Below are 17,052 nucleotides of genomic sequence, written 5' to 3'. Positions count from 1 at the left end.
CTTTTGTACAATCTTGTCTGGGAGCTCTAATATGGCTTTCGGGGGTTTCTGTCCTGGTTCTCGCTGTTTATCTATGGTATCGAGTTGTACCCAGGTTTATCCGAACGGCTCAGCGTGGTCAACTTTCCGGATTTGTTTCCACACATCAGCCGGCAGGCATAGCCCAAAGAACAAGTCGATATCTGCTAAAGTCATTATCATTGAACCTAAGGCTGTACCCAGTTCAGTGTAGAAGGCAGTCGGGTTCTTTCTCAAGTCGGGTAGAGTTTTTCTAAAGGTCAAAATATCTTGCCGGTCCCACGGCTGGTAGACCCAATTATATACAACCCTTCCCTTCGCATCTTGGTGGTTGATGTCGTCATGTGTTCCCTGACCTCGTGGGGGGACCCAGTAGGGGGCAGCTTCTTTGATGGGCATCATGGCATCAGCCCTTCCTTCCTGGGGCTTAGTCGCTATGGGGGTTTCTGCTTTGGTGGTCTGTCTGTGTTCTTTAAGGTGTCGGTAGACCTCGAGTTTACGAGTGAAGAGGTTCGTCACATCGCCCTCTCTTTCTTCTCCGATGTCTACATTCCTATATAGGGCCGCTAAGCCTTCGGGACCTTTATCGTGGTACCTATCCTCATATGCATTCAGGGCGTGATAACAAAGCCGTACGACAAAGTGTCGTCTGCGGCTGTCGGCATACGAGTTATACACGTCTGTTATATACTCCTCACTTTCCTTTCGCTCCACCAGTGTCCTTACTATCTTGTCGATTCCTGCTCGTTCATCCTTTGTTAGTCGATTCATTCTGGTAGAATCTTTCTTTCCCATCTCATGGTCATCTAGCGTTATAGCCGACGTTGGGTTCAGTACAAGAGGCTCAGCCGGCGCGGAGGCCATGAGGACCGAGGCCCCTGTACTGCTTTCGCTCGTGTTTGGGGGTTGTGGGTGTTGCACTACTGATTGGGAGGGTGCATATGGAGGGGGCATGTAAATGATCGGGGGACCTAACAGTAATTCATCATTCGTTCGCTGCTTGGAGGACAACTCAGGGTAGAGCAAAGAAGGGGTCCTAACAGCGTACTGGCCTGATGTTTCGGGCTCCTGCCTTAGTTTAGTTTCCCTTCTCTCCTTTATTTCTTCTTCTAACCTTCTCGCGGCAAGGTGAGCTGCCTTTCGTAATTCCTTTTCTGCTTTTACTTCTTCCCTCTTTTTCCGTTGCATTGCTTCTTTGCGCCACATGCCGATACTGTCAAGCATAGTAGGCGTCGTCTTATTGCTACGCAGAGCTATTTCTAGCACTTCTATCTTATGGTCGTCGAAGGATCCCATCAGTGGCCACTGACTCTCGGGGTCCTTCCTTGTATATTTATGCCATAGCTTGCTATAAGCTACGGCGACTAGTCCATATTTAGTGAACATGTCCTTATTAGGGGTGCCCTCCAGTGGAGCCGGATGGTTCACCTCTAATAAGCGGTCCGGGCAGAACCAACTACCAATCAGTGGGGAGAAGATAGGCATGACGGGTTTCAACGGGGACAAAAGTCAGCACTACCTATCTTTTCACTGCTTGCAAAGACTAGACAGAATATCTCTATTCCTCGTTATTTGTAAGCAGAGAATACCTCCAAAGAACCAATATCGAACAACTAGTGTTCGGACAATCAATCAATCAATCAATGGGGAGATAAAGATAGGCACGACGGGTTACAACGGGGACAAAAGTCTGCGTTACCTACCCTTCACTATTTGCAAAGACTAGACATAATATTTCTATTCTACGTTATTTGCAAACAGAGAATATCTCAAAGAGCACTATTCTTCAAAACAATCAATGTTCGGACAATCAATCAGTGGGGAGATAAAGATAGGCACGACGGGTTACAACGGGGACAAACGTCTGCGTTACCTACCCTTCACTATCTGCAAAGGGAGAGAGAGAGAGTATTTCTACTCCTCCCCGTTTGTAGACAGCGAATATCTCAAAGAGAACAATCAATGAGCAATACTAGTATTTCAAAACTTCAAACAATCAATCAATTGTTTCGCAATTTGTCGTGTATCACGACCTTACCCGGACCGCGTGGACAGTTTCTCGTCTTCCGCCTCCAGCGCCCGATCGTCCTCTACTCTCCGTATTTGCCGCGGCACTCCTGATGGTTCCCAGTCAGGACCGTAGATCACTCGAGAGAGGTCTGTTCGGAACCAGTGAAGTTCGGATGATCGGCTGCCAGACGAAGGTCTATTGGGCAGGAGCTCTCCCGATCGTTGCAGTCGTTCACTCTGTCGTCGGGACCTCTCCCACTGGATCCACGTGTCTCTGATGGCCCCACGTTGGGCGCCAATTGTTAAATGGTAGCGGCAGTTTCAGTCGATAACCTTTCAAGTATTGCCCGGCGGTAATCGCCTCTCATACCACTCGATAATTTACCAATGAAAGAGGCAGGCGCCGGAGACTGGAAGGCAGGAAACAAAGTTTTATTCCGTCGGAGCAGAACACATCAGATCAGACAGCAAGGTATCGTCACGAGGTGCTCTAACTGCATCTCTGAGACCTGGTCTCTTATACACAGGTTTATTGCTTTATTACACATAGTACATTCTTGAGATTCCCTTGATGCATGAGAGAACATCCCCTGAAGCCCCGGCTCAGATCCGATCCCACACATAGCTACAGTAGAAGTTCCCACCTCACCCGCAGTAGGAGATGGCTATCGCGCAGCAGGGTATTCCGCCAATTCCCGAGGATGTGTGCAACCGGCCGGGTCTCAGGGGGTAGGGGCTTTGATCTACTGTAATCCCTTTGATGTGGGGTGTTTCCCTTACAGTAGGGGCAATAAACTGCATCCGCAGGGCTAGGTGATGGCCTGGGATCGGGTCGGACAATGGGGCGCAGAGGAAGGGGGTTATCAAAGGAGAGGCATGACCATGTATGGGATGTCGGTCGGATGTGGTTCCGTAGCAGGGTCGTGCAGAAAGAGTGGGTTTATGGCCTGTGTGAGAGAGCGGGGGTGGCCGGCGCGCGGGGGATGCTTGCAGCGTCAGGGGAATGCGCTGGCGATTGACAATGAGCGGGGGAGAGAGTGGGGTGCTTAAAAATGGCTGCCGCGTGCTCGCTGTGCATGGCGCTGGGGAGAGGCAAGATGGCGCAGATAATGTTCAGTTTGCAAGCTAAATTTCCACAGTACGTGTTGAAGTCCCCAAGGATGATGGAGTCCATGCCTGACATAGAGAAGGTACCAGCATCAGAATTTGGTTCCGGTTGCTACTCCCACTACTTTCTGGTGCCAAAAGAAAATTGGGGCCTTCGTCCTATTTCAGGCCTTTGCCCTCCAAATGCCTTTCTGAGAAAGGACAAATTCAAGAGGCTCACTCTTGCCCAGTTCTTGTCTGCCCCTACCTTGGAGACTGGATGGTAGCTTTGGACCTGCAGAATGCTTATTTCCACATCCCCATCCTGCCAGCCCACAGGCTGTATCTGTGGTTCACTGTGGGGCAGAAGCACTTTCTGTTCCCTGTGCTCCCCTTTGGCCTCACTAATTCCCCTCGGGTGTTCACAAAAGTGATGGCGGTAGTTGCAGCGCATCTTCGGAGGTCAGAGATCACAGTTTTCTCTAACCTCGATGACTGGCTGCTGAAAGTTGTCTCGGCCCAAGCAGTCATCACCCATCTCTAGACCACGGTGAACCTCTTAACATCTTTGTGGTTCACTATCGATGTGTGGAAGTCACACCTGACTCCTTTGCAGATACTTCCCTTCATCTAGGCTATTCTGGACATGGTGCAGTTCTGTGCCTTCTCCCCGGAGCAGAGTATCCTGAACAGTTGAGCTATGATCCTGATGTTTCAGCCTCTGTCCTGGATCTCAGTGATGTCCTCCTGCACCTTGCTGGTCAAACATGCCTGGTGACAGACACAGGCCCTGCACTAGGTTCTGAAGTCCCAGTGGGTAACACACTAGAGGGATCTCTCTCACCACATCCAGATTTCGGAAGAGAGTGCAAACAACCTGCAGTGGGGGCTGCTGGATTGTGATTGGGTCAGCAGCAGACGCCTCTCCTTACCCCACCTAGAGATAACTGTGGTGATCCTTGTCTTGATTCTGGGTTGGGGAGTCCATATGGGAGAGTTGGAGAGCAGACGCATCTGGTCTTTGGTGGAGACCTAGCTCCACATCAACCTCCTAGAGTTGTGAGCCATCCAAGTGGCGTTGAAAGCACTGGTTCAGATGCTCACGGACAACACCACTGCCATGTGGTACTGCGACATTGTTAACCTTCACTCACCCGAAGTCCAGGTTATTCAACTTGAGAGACGTGAAGAGAAATTTCAACTCCCCTCTAGAAGTTACTCTCGGTCCAACTGAACTTGTAAAGACAGCTGACCAAAAGCAAATTCCCAAGGGAAGGGAAAATAGGGACAAAATAACAAACTGAAAGAAAGACTCCGAATTCTTGCTTCAGTAACTGGTGTTCTGGAGTATGCTGACTGAGTCTCTAATCATAAAACAGAAACAAGAAAACATAAGCTTATGATTTAACTTTTTGCCTCTGTTATGTTTTAGAACATTACACCAATAAAAAATTATACCTTTCCATTCTGGTCTTGTTTCCACCAGAATATTATGCACATGTTTAAGCAGCGTTAATGCAATTACTTTCTGTAAAGAAAATAAACACACTTGAATAACTATCACCTGTCACTGACTAATTAAAGAATTCACTAGTTTCCTTAATATAAACTTACTGACTAAACATTGCTTCTTTTAATTCTAGGGAGTCTTTAAAGAAATTAAGGGCCCGATGTAGGTGGCTAAATACCGGTCGGTAACCCCGAAATTCGGTAAATTTCAGGGTTACCGACCGGTATTTAGCCATTCCTAATGTAGGTGATGATTCGGTATTTACTGAATCTGTATTTACCGAATCGGTAAATGCAATGTAAAAAGCACATAAAAGAGTGCTTATATGCTTTAAGAATTTGTTAATTACCACCAACTTCAAGTTGGTGGTAATTAACGAATTCCTTTAAAAATTCACTTTCAAAATTTTTTTTTAAGTGCCATGTGGCACACATCCATGCCCTTAGGGCATGTATGTGTGCCACATGTGCACACAGGCACATTTCAGGGGTGCAACAGGGTGTCCTTTGGACACCCCGGCACACTTGAAATACCTTCCGGTATTACCGATTCGGTAATACTGAATCGCTAATACAGAATGGCTTTACATTCATTCCTATGGGCCTCCGAGCTCATAGGAATGAATCGGTTGGTATTCCTTATTACCGAATCGGTAAGGAATATTAAGGAATCGGTATTTTTTACCGATTCATTAGCTACATAGGAAATACTGAATTAGTAAAATTCGGTATTAAGAATTCGGTATTTATAGATTATCTACATCTGGCCCATAATGTCTTTCTTTCCTTTACAGGTTCATCTTGATGTGAATAATCCACAAAATGACTTTTAAATAAGGTAAGTATCAAATGACTGATTAAAGTAGTTTCAATCCTAAAAGTTAGTTATAAATCACCAACACCTAAAAAAAATGCGAGCCAGCAGTGTTTCACCTTTAATCTGAGAATAAACAATCCTTGTGTTCCCAAAAAACGAGTCTTCGCGCAAGAACCACACTCCACGCTGTTACTTGAAGCGTAAAAGGCCATTTTATTAGGACATGGTTGCAATCATTTAGACTTTATTCGACAGTACATAACTGCAATAAATATACTTTCCCCATCCCATACCGACTCATTCTCCTTTCATCCATTCTCAAACCATCTCACCTGTTAGACTCTTCCCCCATTCACTCGGTGACCTCCTTCCTCTCCCCATACTCACCTTCACTTGCCCTCCAAGCATCCTCTGTGCTAATTTCCTTCATTGGTCATTGCTTCCCGCGCCCGCTATCAGTCACCTGTGTACCGTTCTCCCCCCCCCCGAGGGGTGGATCCGCCCGTATGTGACTACCCACCCCTCCAAAGTACCGTGACGTCTCTACTCTGCAACCTGCCCTAAACTGGCTAGCTTAGCCCAAAAATGTATCCCAACCCTTCGCTTAACGTCTGTAGGGTGGGTGGGCGGACAAACTTTTTTCTCCCTCCCGGTGGTGCTCAGGTGTCAGAAAGAGGCCGGATACTCCTCTCCTGACACCTATATATCCTCCCAACTCCCGCCCCCTTCCTTCCTATAATCCCACCCCCACCATGTCCTTCCGGTCGTTGCGCGAATACCCCGGGGGAAGACTGGTCTGCGACCTTCACTTCCCCCGGGGCCCGCATCGCGCAAGAACCACACTCCACGCTGTTACTTGAAGCGTAAAAGGCCATTTTATTAGGACATGGTTGCAATCATTTAGACTTTATTCGACAGTACATAACTGCAATAAATATACTTTCCCCATCCCATACCGACTCATTCTCCTTTCATCCATTCTCAAACCATCTCACCTGTTAGACTCTTCCCCCATTAACTCGGTGACCTCCTTCCTCTCCCCATTCTCACCTTCACTTGCCCTCCAAGCATCCTCTGTGTAATTTCCTTCATTGGTCATTGCTTCCCGCGCCCGCTATCAGTCACCTGTGTACCGTTCTCCCCCCCCCGAGGGGTGGATCCGCCCGTATGTGACTACCCACCCCTCCAAAGTACCGTGACGTCTCTACTCTGCAACCTGCCCTAAACTGGCTCGCTTAGCCCAAAAATGTATCCCAACCCTTCGCTTAACGTCTGTAGGGTGGGTGGGCGGACAAAATTTTTTCTCCCTCCCGGTGGTGCTCAGGTGTCAGGAAGAGGCCGGATACTCCTCTCCTGACACCTATATACCCTCCCAACTCCCGCCCCCTTCCTTCCTAAAATCCCACCCCCACCATGTCCTTCCGGTCGTTGCGCGAATACCCCAGGGGAAGACTGGTCTGCGACCTTCACTTCCCCCGGGGCCCGCATCGCGCAAGAACCACACTCCACGCTGTTACTTGAAGCGTAAAAGGCCATTTTATTAGGACATGGTTGCAATCATTTAGACTTTATTCGACAGTACATAACTGCAATAAATATACTTTCCCCATCCCACACCAACTCATTCTCCTTTCATCCATTCTCAAACCATCTCACCTGTTAGACTCTTCCCCCATTCACTCGGTGACCTCCTTCCTCTCCCCATTCTCACCTTCACTTGCCCTCCAAGCATCCTCTGTGTAATTTCCTTCATTGGTCATTGCTTCCCGCGCCCGCTATCAGTCACCTGTGTACCGTTCTCCCCCCCCGAGGGGTGGATCTGCCCGTATGTGACTACCCAAACCTCCAAAGTACCGCCAACCAGGGAAACCCCCGGAGGGCGGTTCCCTGCCCCACCCCCAGCTCTAGTGCACCTTTCGCCTCCATCCAGTCTACCTCGCGGCACCCTGTGGACTACCCTCCATCCCCTAAACCTGCGTCCCATATAAAGTTCACTGTTGCCGGGACACCCCAGACTGCGAAAGGTGCACCTATTCTAAACAGGACTACCTGTCCCCCCAGGTTGCGTTCCTAATGCCTCCCCCACCCCTCAAGGCACCCGGTGGATGACCATCCACCCTTGAAAACTGTGTCCTGTGTCACTAAGCAGTATTTACCAAACAAACCCCATCCGTGACAAAATTGTACCAGTGCACACACCATAGCATGGGTGTTGGACCCCGAAACGAAACTGTGTTTACTGTCTTCCTTCCCTCCGTCTCCTCAACCGCGGACCTTCCCCTTCTAATCTTAGTCCATCGCCCCTAAACTCCCTTCCTGTCAAGGCCCCCTCCGGTGGATGACCATCCACCCATACAGCCAGTATACGTTGCAATCCAGTAACCTTCCAGGCCAATTCCCCATCCCTGAAGAGCGTCCCAGCCCCAGACAAGACCGCCTGTGCCTCCTCCAATGGCCCCATTAACTGCGGGCCATTCCCCTGTAAGCATGTTCGACAGCCCTCAAAGTCCATTCTCTACAAGGCACCATCGGTGGATGACCATCCACCCATAAAGCCAGTGTCCCTTTCAACCAAACTACATTTCCAGGGCAATCCCCATCCATGAAAAGAGTTCCATCCCCAAACCAAGACCAAAAGCGCCACGTGTCCCTTCAAACAGTCCCCAGTACCTGAGAGCTGTCAGCTGTTAAGCCTGCTCAACCGCCCCCAAAAATCCCTCCTCTGGAAGGCACCCTCGGTGGATGACCATCCAACCTTACTCCATTCTCTGCAAGGCACCATCGGTGGACGACCATCCACCCATAAAGCCAGGGTTCCCTTCAAACAAGCTACCTTTCCAGGGCAAACCCCATCCATGAAAAGGGGTCCATCCCCAAACCAAAACCAAAATCGCCCCGTGTCCCCTCAAACAGTCCCCATTACCTGAGAGCTATTAGCTGTTAAGCATGTTCAACAGCCACCAAAAGTCCCTCCTCTGCAAGGCACCATCGGTGGATGACCATCCACCCCTACTCCATTCTGTGCAAGGCACCATCGGCGGACGACCATCCACCTATAAAGCCAGTGTCCTTGTCAAACAAGACACATGTCCAGGACCATCCCCCATCCATGAACGTGCCCCATCCCCAACCAGGCCACCAGTTTCCCCTCAAACCGTCCCCATCGCTGCAGACCATTGCCGTGTAAGCATGCTAGACGTCCCAGAGACCATTCATTGCAAGGCGCAGTGCTTCCCCATAATCCACTTCTTAAATTCAGAGTCATTGAACCATATCCCTTGCCATGCCTCTCGGATAAAACCAGACCAGCCATTTTCCTGAGCACCTTCTCTCCAGCGCCTTTGCTGGTCTTGGAGCCAGTGCCCATAACGTATGACACAGTCCCTCTCACTGGCCACAACGCTCACCCTGAGTCAATTCAACCGTTCCCCCTCAATCATCAAACATCCCAAATGACTGCGTTCCCCGCCTGAGGACATCCGTACACCCGCCATGTCACCTCTGTGGCTGGCCATTGTTCGGGAGAATGTCCGCCTGTCCATGCGACCACACTGGATCCCAGGCCACTCTCCCCACCTGTAGTAGAAAAAGAATGGTTAGTCCCGTATGGATTATGTCTCTGTCCCTTCCATCCCCAGACTCTCCAAAACACCCCCCCAACCCCTACTTTGACCTATAACGGCACCACACACCCTACTTATACTGCCATCTCCCCAATCTCCGACTTCCCCCCACCCCCGAACGCCGTCCTGATGACACCTCTGTGCCAGCCCTCAGGCGGAAGAATCGTGCCTCTCCTTAAGGGTGCCACTTCCCGTCGGCCCAGCCCTCGAACGAAACCTAAATAGCCTGTAGCACCGCTAAACTACCTTCCGAATTCGGCCACCCCAATTCCCCCGCCATAGGCATCCCTTCGTTTAACACCCATCACTGGTGCCTCATTCCCCCTCCTCGCTTTCCCAGCTCCGTTGCCACCCACTCCAATTCCCCCCCAACCGCTGTAGCCGCACAACAACTCAACCTCCTAATTGCCCTTTCCCGGGCCACTACCCTCATCCTTCACTACGCCTCAAGCGCCACGCTGCCCTATTTCGAAAAACGTCATGCCCCTGCTTCACCCAGACAAGCCCTGCACAAACCGCCCGTCACCCCAGCCCCTGCACCAGTGTCTGCCACCCCACCGGTACCATATCATCGCGTCTCCTGTGTCCTGCAGTACCATACTCCCAGATGCCCTTGATCAAATCGCTATATTATCAGTGGTGTCACTGTGCTGGCTCCTTGCTCTCGACACGCGACCCATTCCCATGCCCCCCCCCGACTAAAAACTGCGTCCTGTCAGCCAGAATCCCTGCTTTCAAATTACTGCCCGCTACAACCCCGGAGACCATCTCCACCCCAAACGCATCTTGCCGTGCCCGAAAGCCCCTTAACCCGTCTGGTTCCCCTAAGCAGTGGCCCAAGCCTTCTCCGTCTCACCAGCTCCCCCTCCGGCACATCCCCTCAGCCTCCTTTACTGCGATGCCTACCGAACTGTGATTATCTTGTCCAGTGGCCAGCCAACGACCTCTACCAGTCCCGCTCCCCAGCAAGTCCCCCCTGTATAACACTGCCCCCCGGCACACCTCGCGACGCTCGCGCTCCAGATACCGCTGCCTCAGAGCCCCGCATGTCCTCCAGACCCCAGACCCCCACCCAGTGTGCACCGTCAGGCCGGCCATCCCGTTGACTCCGCATATTTGGTTCTCGTGAGTCAAATGGTGCCATGGACACATGGCCTCCAACTGATCAATAAGGACCTCCAGGCCCCTGCCTACCCCCAAGGGCTTCGTGACCCGTCCGTTAGAAAAAATTCCCCCGAAAACCCACACCCCCTCCCTCCAGGTCCACCACTCGTCTGAGTACTTGCCCATCAACGTAAGTGCCGAGAAAAATTCTCCTGCCTGCCTTCCCAGCTGTGGGTAGCGGCTGAATATGGCTTCGAAGAAAGACCACCCCAAGTCGAGCTACGTTTGGGCTGACCTTAAACCTGTCTCCCACCGTTCCAGCCCAGCACACCCCCATCCATCTTATAAATACCCCCAGCTGTCCCCGGGCCTCGCCCTTCAACATGCTGCCCCATGTGTCCGAGACCGATATCCACAACTAGCGACAATTGGCACCCCCAGCTCAAAAGTCACCCATGGCAATTAGGGACAAGCCACCCTTTGGTTGCCAGTCTTCTGTTCGCCTGATATCACCATCGGCCGGTCGAAAACCCAAAACCCTCTCCTCGCGTGGCCCCAAAAGTTCCCTTCGTCTGACGTAATGCCGCCTCCTTGCGTGTATCACCACCGAACTCCCCAGCTGACCAGCTGTGCTTAATTTGGGCCCTGGGTTCCCCAGGTACCCAACATTGTCCCCACCCTACTGAAGGAAATACCATTGCATACACTTAGAAATGAGCACCCGGTGACAACCAGGGCGTGAACACATAGACTTCAAAGTGCGACTCCTAGACTGTAAACCCCCCCCCATTCATTTACCTGAGTGTTCGTCGGGGACCTCCTCTGCCAGACCGAAGCTGCCATCCCCCTTGGAGCTCCTTGTCCCCCGCTCCGTCGTAGGCCGCACTCGCCTGAAACAATCAACAAAATGGACTGGTTACCTGACTCCCCCCCCCCCCGCACCCCCCGGGCAACCCCCCCACTCCCAGGCCCCATCGGACATCCTCCTATCACACTGTACCCGGCACGCACACCGTCACTTTCTTCCATCCTCACCCCCAACACCATCCATACCACCCTTCACACAGCACATACTCAGAACTTGGTAGGAGTCACAAGGTTGTATGCTCAATGCGCGAATCCCTCGAAGGAGGGCAGGCTGCCGCGGACCCCCCTACTGCTTCTGGCCAGCGTCTCGGGGCCGTTGTGCGCCCCGCTGGCATCACCCCTTATCTGCCGGCCTTCGCCGCCGGACCTGGATCCCCCCCACCCACTCGGTCGCGAAACTAAGTGGGTCCCCAGCACCACCGTGCCTCGTGCCGTGCTGGCAGTCCCTCACCTGGACTCTGATGACCCCAACCCCCACTGCCTGCAGCCCCCCCGCCTCCCCCTAGGCCCACCCCCTACACCTCCTACCCTGGCAGCAGCCCCCATGCAAAGCCCTGCCTCGCTACTCCTAATCTGCCTCCTGCATCAGCCCCCCCCCCAAAAACTGCGCCGGACCCTGCATAGCCGAGGGTAAAGCCGCTGGGGTGGGCCCACTGTCCGCTGCCATGAACGGCTCCACAAATGCAGGGGTAAACCGTAATCAACTGCCCACGCCGCCCCCCCACCCCAACCACGTCCCTCTGAAACCCACGTGGGCCATGTGCAAGCCCGTTATGCATATTTAGACGGCGCAAACTCGACCAGAAGGTAGTGGAGCGCTTTCATCACACCTTATCTGTATTACACCTTCCGGCACTGGGAGATTAAGTGATTTGCCCAGAAGCACCGGGTGTGAGCGCGGCCATGAGGCTCGACCCTGAATGCCTACACCCGAGGCGGCAGCGCAACAAGCCGTCGGAAAAACAGCTCCTCACTCCGGGAAGCAGAAAGAGGAGGGGTCCCCGCCTATGCCCCCACAACCCCACCGCACACCCGCACGAAGAAACCGGGGCGCTCCCACTACACCGGGCGACTGTTCCGTCTGTCTGTGTCCCTCTGCGGACACCGTAGTGGTAATTACATCCACTTCGTTCTTTACCGCGACACACGCACACCCCGCCTTCCCCCGCCGCAGAACCCGCCCTGGGCCGCCCGTCAAGATCGCGCCGCCGTGAGTGCTGTCCCCGCACCCGCCCCCCCTCCCGCCTGACCCATGCCAGCACGCTCGCGCTAACAACCGCCGCGCCCGCAGACAGAGCCCCCCCAGGCCTCGCGCAACCCGGACAACCGCGACATGGCGGCCCCCCGCCCCCTACCTGAAGCGGCGGTCGAATCCACCATCCAGCGCACGGACTCCATCCTCCAGAGCACGCGAGGCCATCCCGGCCCACACGCCTGACGAGACTTCCCCAGGACGTAGGATATCCACCCGGCCGGCCCGCACGCTGCTCCAACGGCCGCCGCATCGATGACACCAATGCCATCCAGCCCGCTGTGGCAAATCCCTTTCCCTACTCTGACTACCAGTGCCAGCCCCCCGCCGATCGACCAATCGGCAGAAGGCCTAAAACTGTATGCCCTATCCGCTACAAACTTTTTTCTCCCTCCCGGTGGTGCTCAGGTGTCAGGAAGAGGCCGGATACTCCTCTCCTGACACCTATATACCCTCCCAACTCCCGCCCCCTTCCTTCCTATAATCCCACCCCCACCATGTCCTTCCGGTCGTTGCGCGAATACCCCGGGGGAAGACTGGTCTGCGACCTTCACTTCCCCCGGGGCCCGCATTGTGCATTAATTCCTCATATTAAAATGTCTGTCTTATTTCCAAAAAAGTAACTTGTGTCAAAAATGTCTTTTCTGTATTTAAATTCCTTGTCTTGTAATGAGGCAGAAATAGGATGTGCTTTTATTTCAAGAGATTACTGAAGTTTAAATATAGAAGAACTTACTTGTTCTTTGTGCACGCTTCAAAAGACCTTACTTTGTTTTTTCTATTTCAGGGCTTGAACTTCCTTTAAAGCTGGACTGGGAAAACCCCGAGCAGAGATTTCCTAGAAGACGGGGAAGGATTTATGAGTTGGACCGGAAAGCCAACTGGAGCATCAGCGTCGTCATGGATACCGCTCTACAATCACCAAGAAGACTCAACGAAGAATGCTGGATCCAGGTGAGGAGGGTTGATTAAAAGAGCGTAAGCGCTTGTTGCCGCTCGACCAGGACTTAAATAGCTGCCGGGAGGGTGGGGGTCTCTTGATAGTTTAGTGGAAAAAACGTGCTGAAACGTGCTGCAACAGCCTCTGGAACAACGTGCATTCTACAACTGAATTCTGGTGCACATGCTGCATCTGTTTTCAAAACACGTGTTCAACTAATGCAAGGAACTTCAGCATTAACAAGTCTTACAAATAAGCATTGGTAAAGGTATATGTCTGCCCCTAAAAACGAACAAATATTGGCAAATCCCCCCAAAAAAAGAAACAAACAAGCATTGACAGGGCACCAAAGATATTTCAATTGAACCAAGAAAAGGAATTACATGTAACTAGATATTTCCTGATTCTAAATAAGGTTGAGCGTAGTTTTTTGCACAAACCCTAACAGACAAGCAGCAACAGTAAAGAAAAATAATAGCCCAGCTAGCAGCACTTGTGTGTAAGCGTGCACTTGCTTCACCCCACCTTAGCTAAAGACGTTGTGCCTGGTGTGGAATGTGTACCACCGTGTTTGGGACCGCTGACTGGGTCCCAGGACCATCAATCTGGTAGCACAAATGTGCTACCAATGATGACGGCCCTGGTAAGAAGTATTGGCCAGCCCCCACGTGGCAGTAAAAGCTACACTGGCGAGGCTTCATAGTCGAGCCAATCCTGGCGCAGCGTCTGGATTGGCTGAGACTAGGCCAGGCGCGAGCGTGACATCAGACTGAGCCTCCTTGTCGAGGCAGATACACCTCGTGTTCACTACTACCACGCACGGGTGACGGGAACCGGCTGAACCTGCAGCATCGGCCGGGCGGACACCAGCGGGGACCCCCGGTCTGATTTGTAAGTTACGTTTATTTGTTTATTTTTAATTTTAATTACCCCCATGCTCTCCCCTCTCCCTCCCGTGAGCATGCCGCCGGCCGCGGCTGCAATGCGGCCAAGTGTTCAACGCTGCCATCTGTGTATTATTACCGCCTTTCTTTTTCGTTTATTATATTTATGCATTTAAACTTGGTTCGTATCTATGCCGACAAACTAGGTTTCAGGTAAATTACAGATGCGCTGCGTCTAATTAAAAAAATATTTAATAAACTACCCAGATCACCGGCGCGGTCCGCCATCGCCTGCTCGGTAATTACACCGCACTGTCTGATATTTTTTCACTGAACATTAAGGGGAGTCAGGTGCCTGCACCTTCTTGTCGACGCTTATCCGTTAACCGACAGACCCCCATGGACCTTCACAATATTAATGGCGCCATTCATTAAGTAGTATTACTCTTGTGGAATGACTAGCATAATATTGGCCTGGAGATAGGAACGGGCAGAAGGAATAAGTCAAATTAATTTTCCGGAGCAAACTCCCGATTGTGTAAATGACATTCTATACTGTTAGCATTTTAAATGTGACACAAATGGCAGCGAATACAATTAGAAAGCAAAATAGTAGAGAACATGGTTCAGGGTGCATTGTGCGGCATTAAAATGACACTAGCTTCACAAATTAATTTAGGATTGAATGGAGACGAGGTTTTTTTTTCATTCAATTTTGCATTTCCTGCTCGGAAGGCTGCCTCCTCCCCTGGCGAGCTGCTGCAGTGCTCGCAGCTGATGAAGTTGTCCTTTGTTGAACTTGAGCTTGAAGGAGATTTGCTTTGGTGCATTGCCTGCTGCCTGGGTGGATGCACAGAGATCTGGTTGTCCTTGCATTGGGGGTACCGTGTGTGCTATAGGTGGCTGTGCGCCACATGGTACGTCAATGTATGCACTAAAAGGAATGGGGTTTAATGGGTAGATATGTGGTGTGTTTGGTGCTCTTCTTGGTGCGGTTGGGTGTTTACCTTGCTTTCTCAAATTTGCTTGAAAATGCACCATTTTCCCAATCGTCTTTAAAAAATTTCTCGGGGGAGAACCCCCCTCCCTCCCCCCCCGAACCCCCTGTAGTTGTTTGGGCTCGCTCGCTGCATGCGCGCGCAGCGGTGCACTCAGACACAAATTTGACGGCTATGTTTATAAAGAATCAGGGTCAAAGCTTTCAAATGTTCCAGCACCAGACGTAACTACTGAGTAGGCCTATTAGATTAGTTCCTAACCTCGGTGCAAAGGGTTTGGGATGTGACCCACATACATCCCACTTTGGCAGAATAGAAAAAACACCGTTACCAAACTTTAGAATGAACCTGCACCCGAGAAACGTGTATTCTGTTTATAAAACGAATGTAGTACAATTTATATAGATGGATAGGCACAAATATTACAAACAAAAGAGACTTCTCAAACAGAAAAATGTAGCAGTCATGTATCTTGATTGTAGCTATATCAAATTCTTTATTGAAAATCAGTTGTCCTCAGCTCAGGACCACCATAATGGAAGGACCCTGAAGAAGTCCCAAGAGGAATGAAACGCGTTGGCAAAGCAATTGTGTGGTGTTTTTAAAAAAAAAAGAAAGAATAAGGAGGACAACTGATTTTCAATAAAGAATTTGATATATCTACAATCAAGATACATGACTGCTAAATTTTTCTGTTTGGGAAGTCTCTTTTGTTTGTGATATTTGTGCCTATCCATCTATACAAATTTTACGGCTCACCACTTTCAGATCTCACCAGCCGCCACTGGAGTGGCAGAATGGTATAGATATATACATGGCGGCAGTGAGTGTTACTTATAAGGGCAAAGGCTGTCCACAACAGTTTGAAAAAGTAAGGGGCCCCTGGATGCATGACTACAATTTGGTATGCGAGGACGAAGAGGTTGTTGACCAGGATCCGAAAAGTGATGATGCGGGGACGGGGGGCCTAGCCAGAGAGGGTTCTTGAGCTGCGAGCCATGTGGAGAGCTGTTCGTCCTGGCACCGTGGGGTGCTCTGTGGTGGGACCATGATGTGAATTTGAGGCTTCGGGAGACCCGCCTCTCTCCCTACCCCGCCACTCCCTTTTCAATTCCATTTCCATAGCCCTCACTGTGCCGCTGATGTGCTGATGGAACTTGATACGCTGGACTCATTCCTAATATGCATACTGTAACCGCATTCTTGTGGATGGCGCATGTTGTTTTCTCTTTGTTCTCATGGTTGCTCTTTCAACAAAATCTTTAATAAAAATATATTTTTTTAAAATATTACACGCTGACTCAGCTGACGAATGTCTTTCGACAAAAAAATACCAAGTTAAGGAAAGACATGATACTATTTTCTGCTAACAGGGCTTCCACTGGCCTAACAAAAAGAGGAGCTCAACACTTGGCAAGGACAAGATCGCTGCCTGGTTCCATGATGCGACACAACTTAGCAGCCATTTTGAAAGTATGAAAAAGTTATTTTCTATACCTTTATGATGGCTACCATGTTGCATGATGCAATGTAACGTGATGATGTGGCGGTCATTGCTTCACTCCACATTGCTTTAAGCAACTTGGTAACCGTTTCGAAAACATAAGAAACACAGTTTCAAGATGGTTGGTTGCTGCTATTGGCTTTGCCAATGCTGGTGCATTTTAAGAGCATCCAGTATTGGAAAAGTCAGATTTGACAACACATAGCATCGGTAAAGCGAGACAGATTGGTTTTGCCAGTAGCTGAGAAGGACCTGCATCTAGGAACACAGCGATTAAGGCAGCTGCAGCAGAAATCTACATGCATCCAACAAGTTTAAGGTATAACAGTAAGTTAACTCTGGTGGTTAATGCACCTGCTGGAGAGATGTTTCCCTTCTCTGGTCAAACGTTTGATGCATCAAAACAGCACAGAGTGTTACTATAGATGCTTCAAAGCATA

The 17,052-nt window shown here is 50.6% G+C and overlaps 1 long non-coding RNA gene across 1 annotated transcript in view; it reads left to right on the top strand.

Moving 5' to 3' along the window:
- LOC146808929 (uncharacterized) overlaps window positions 1–17,052 on the top strand; it is a 450,521-nt gene that overhangs the window by 408,554 nt on the left and 24,915 nt on the right. Inside the window, exon 2 of the long non-coding RNA XR_014966283.1 lies at window positions 13,074–13,240. This is a non-coding gene — a long non-coding RNA (uncharacterized LOC146808929). The remainder of the gene's footprint in view (window positions 1–13,073; window positions 13,241–17,052) is intronic.

This window comes from Triturus cristatus, chromosome 7 (genome assembly GCF_964204655.1).
Source record: "Triturus cristatus chromosome 7, aTriCri1.1, whole genome shotgun sequence".
NCBI classification, from domain to species: Eukaryota; Metazoa; Chordata; class Amphibia; order Caudata; family Salamandridae; genus Triturus; species Triturus cristatus.
Note: the sequence above shows the minus strand (reverse complement) of the source record. Positions and strands in the feature narration are given on the sequence as shown.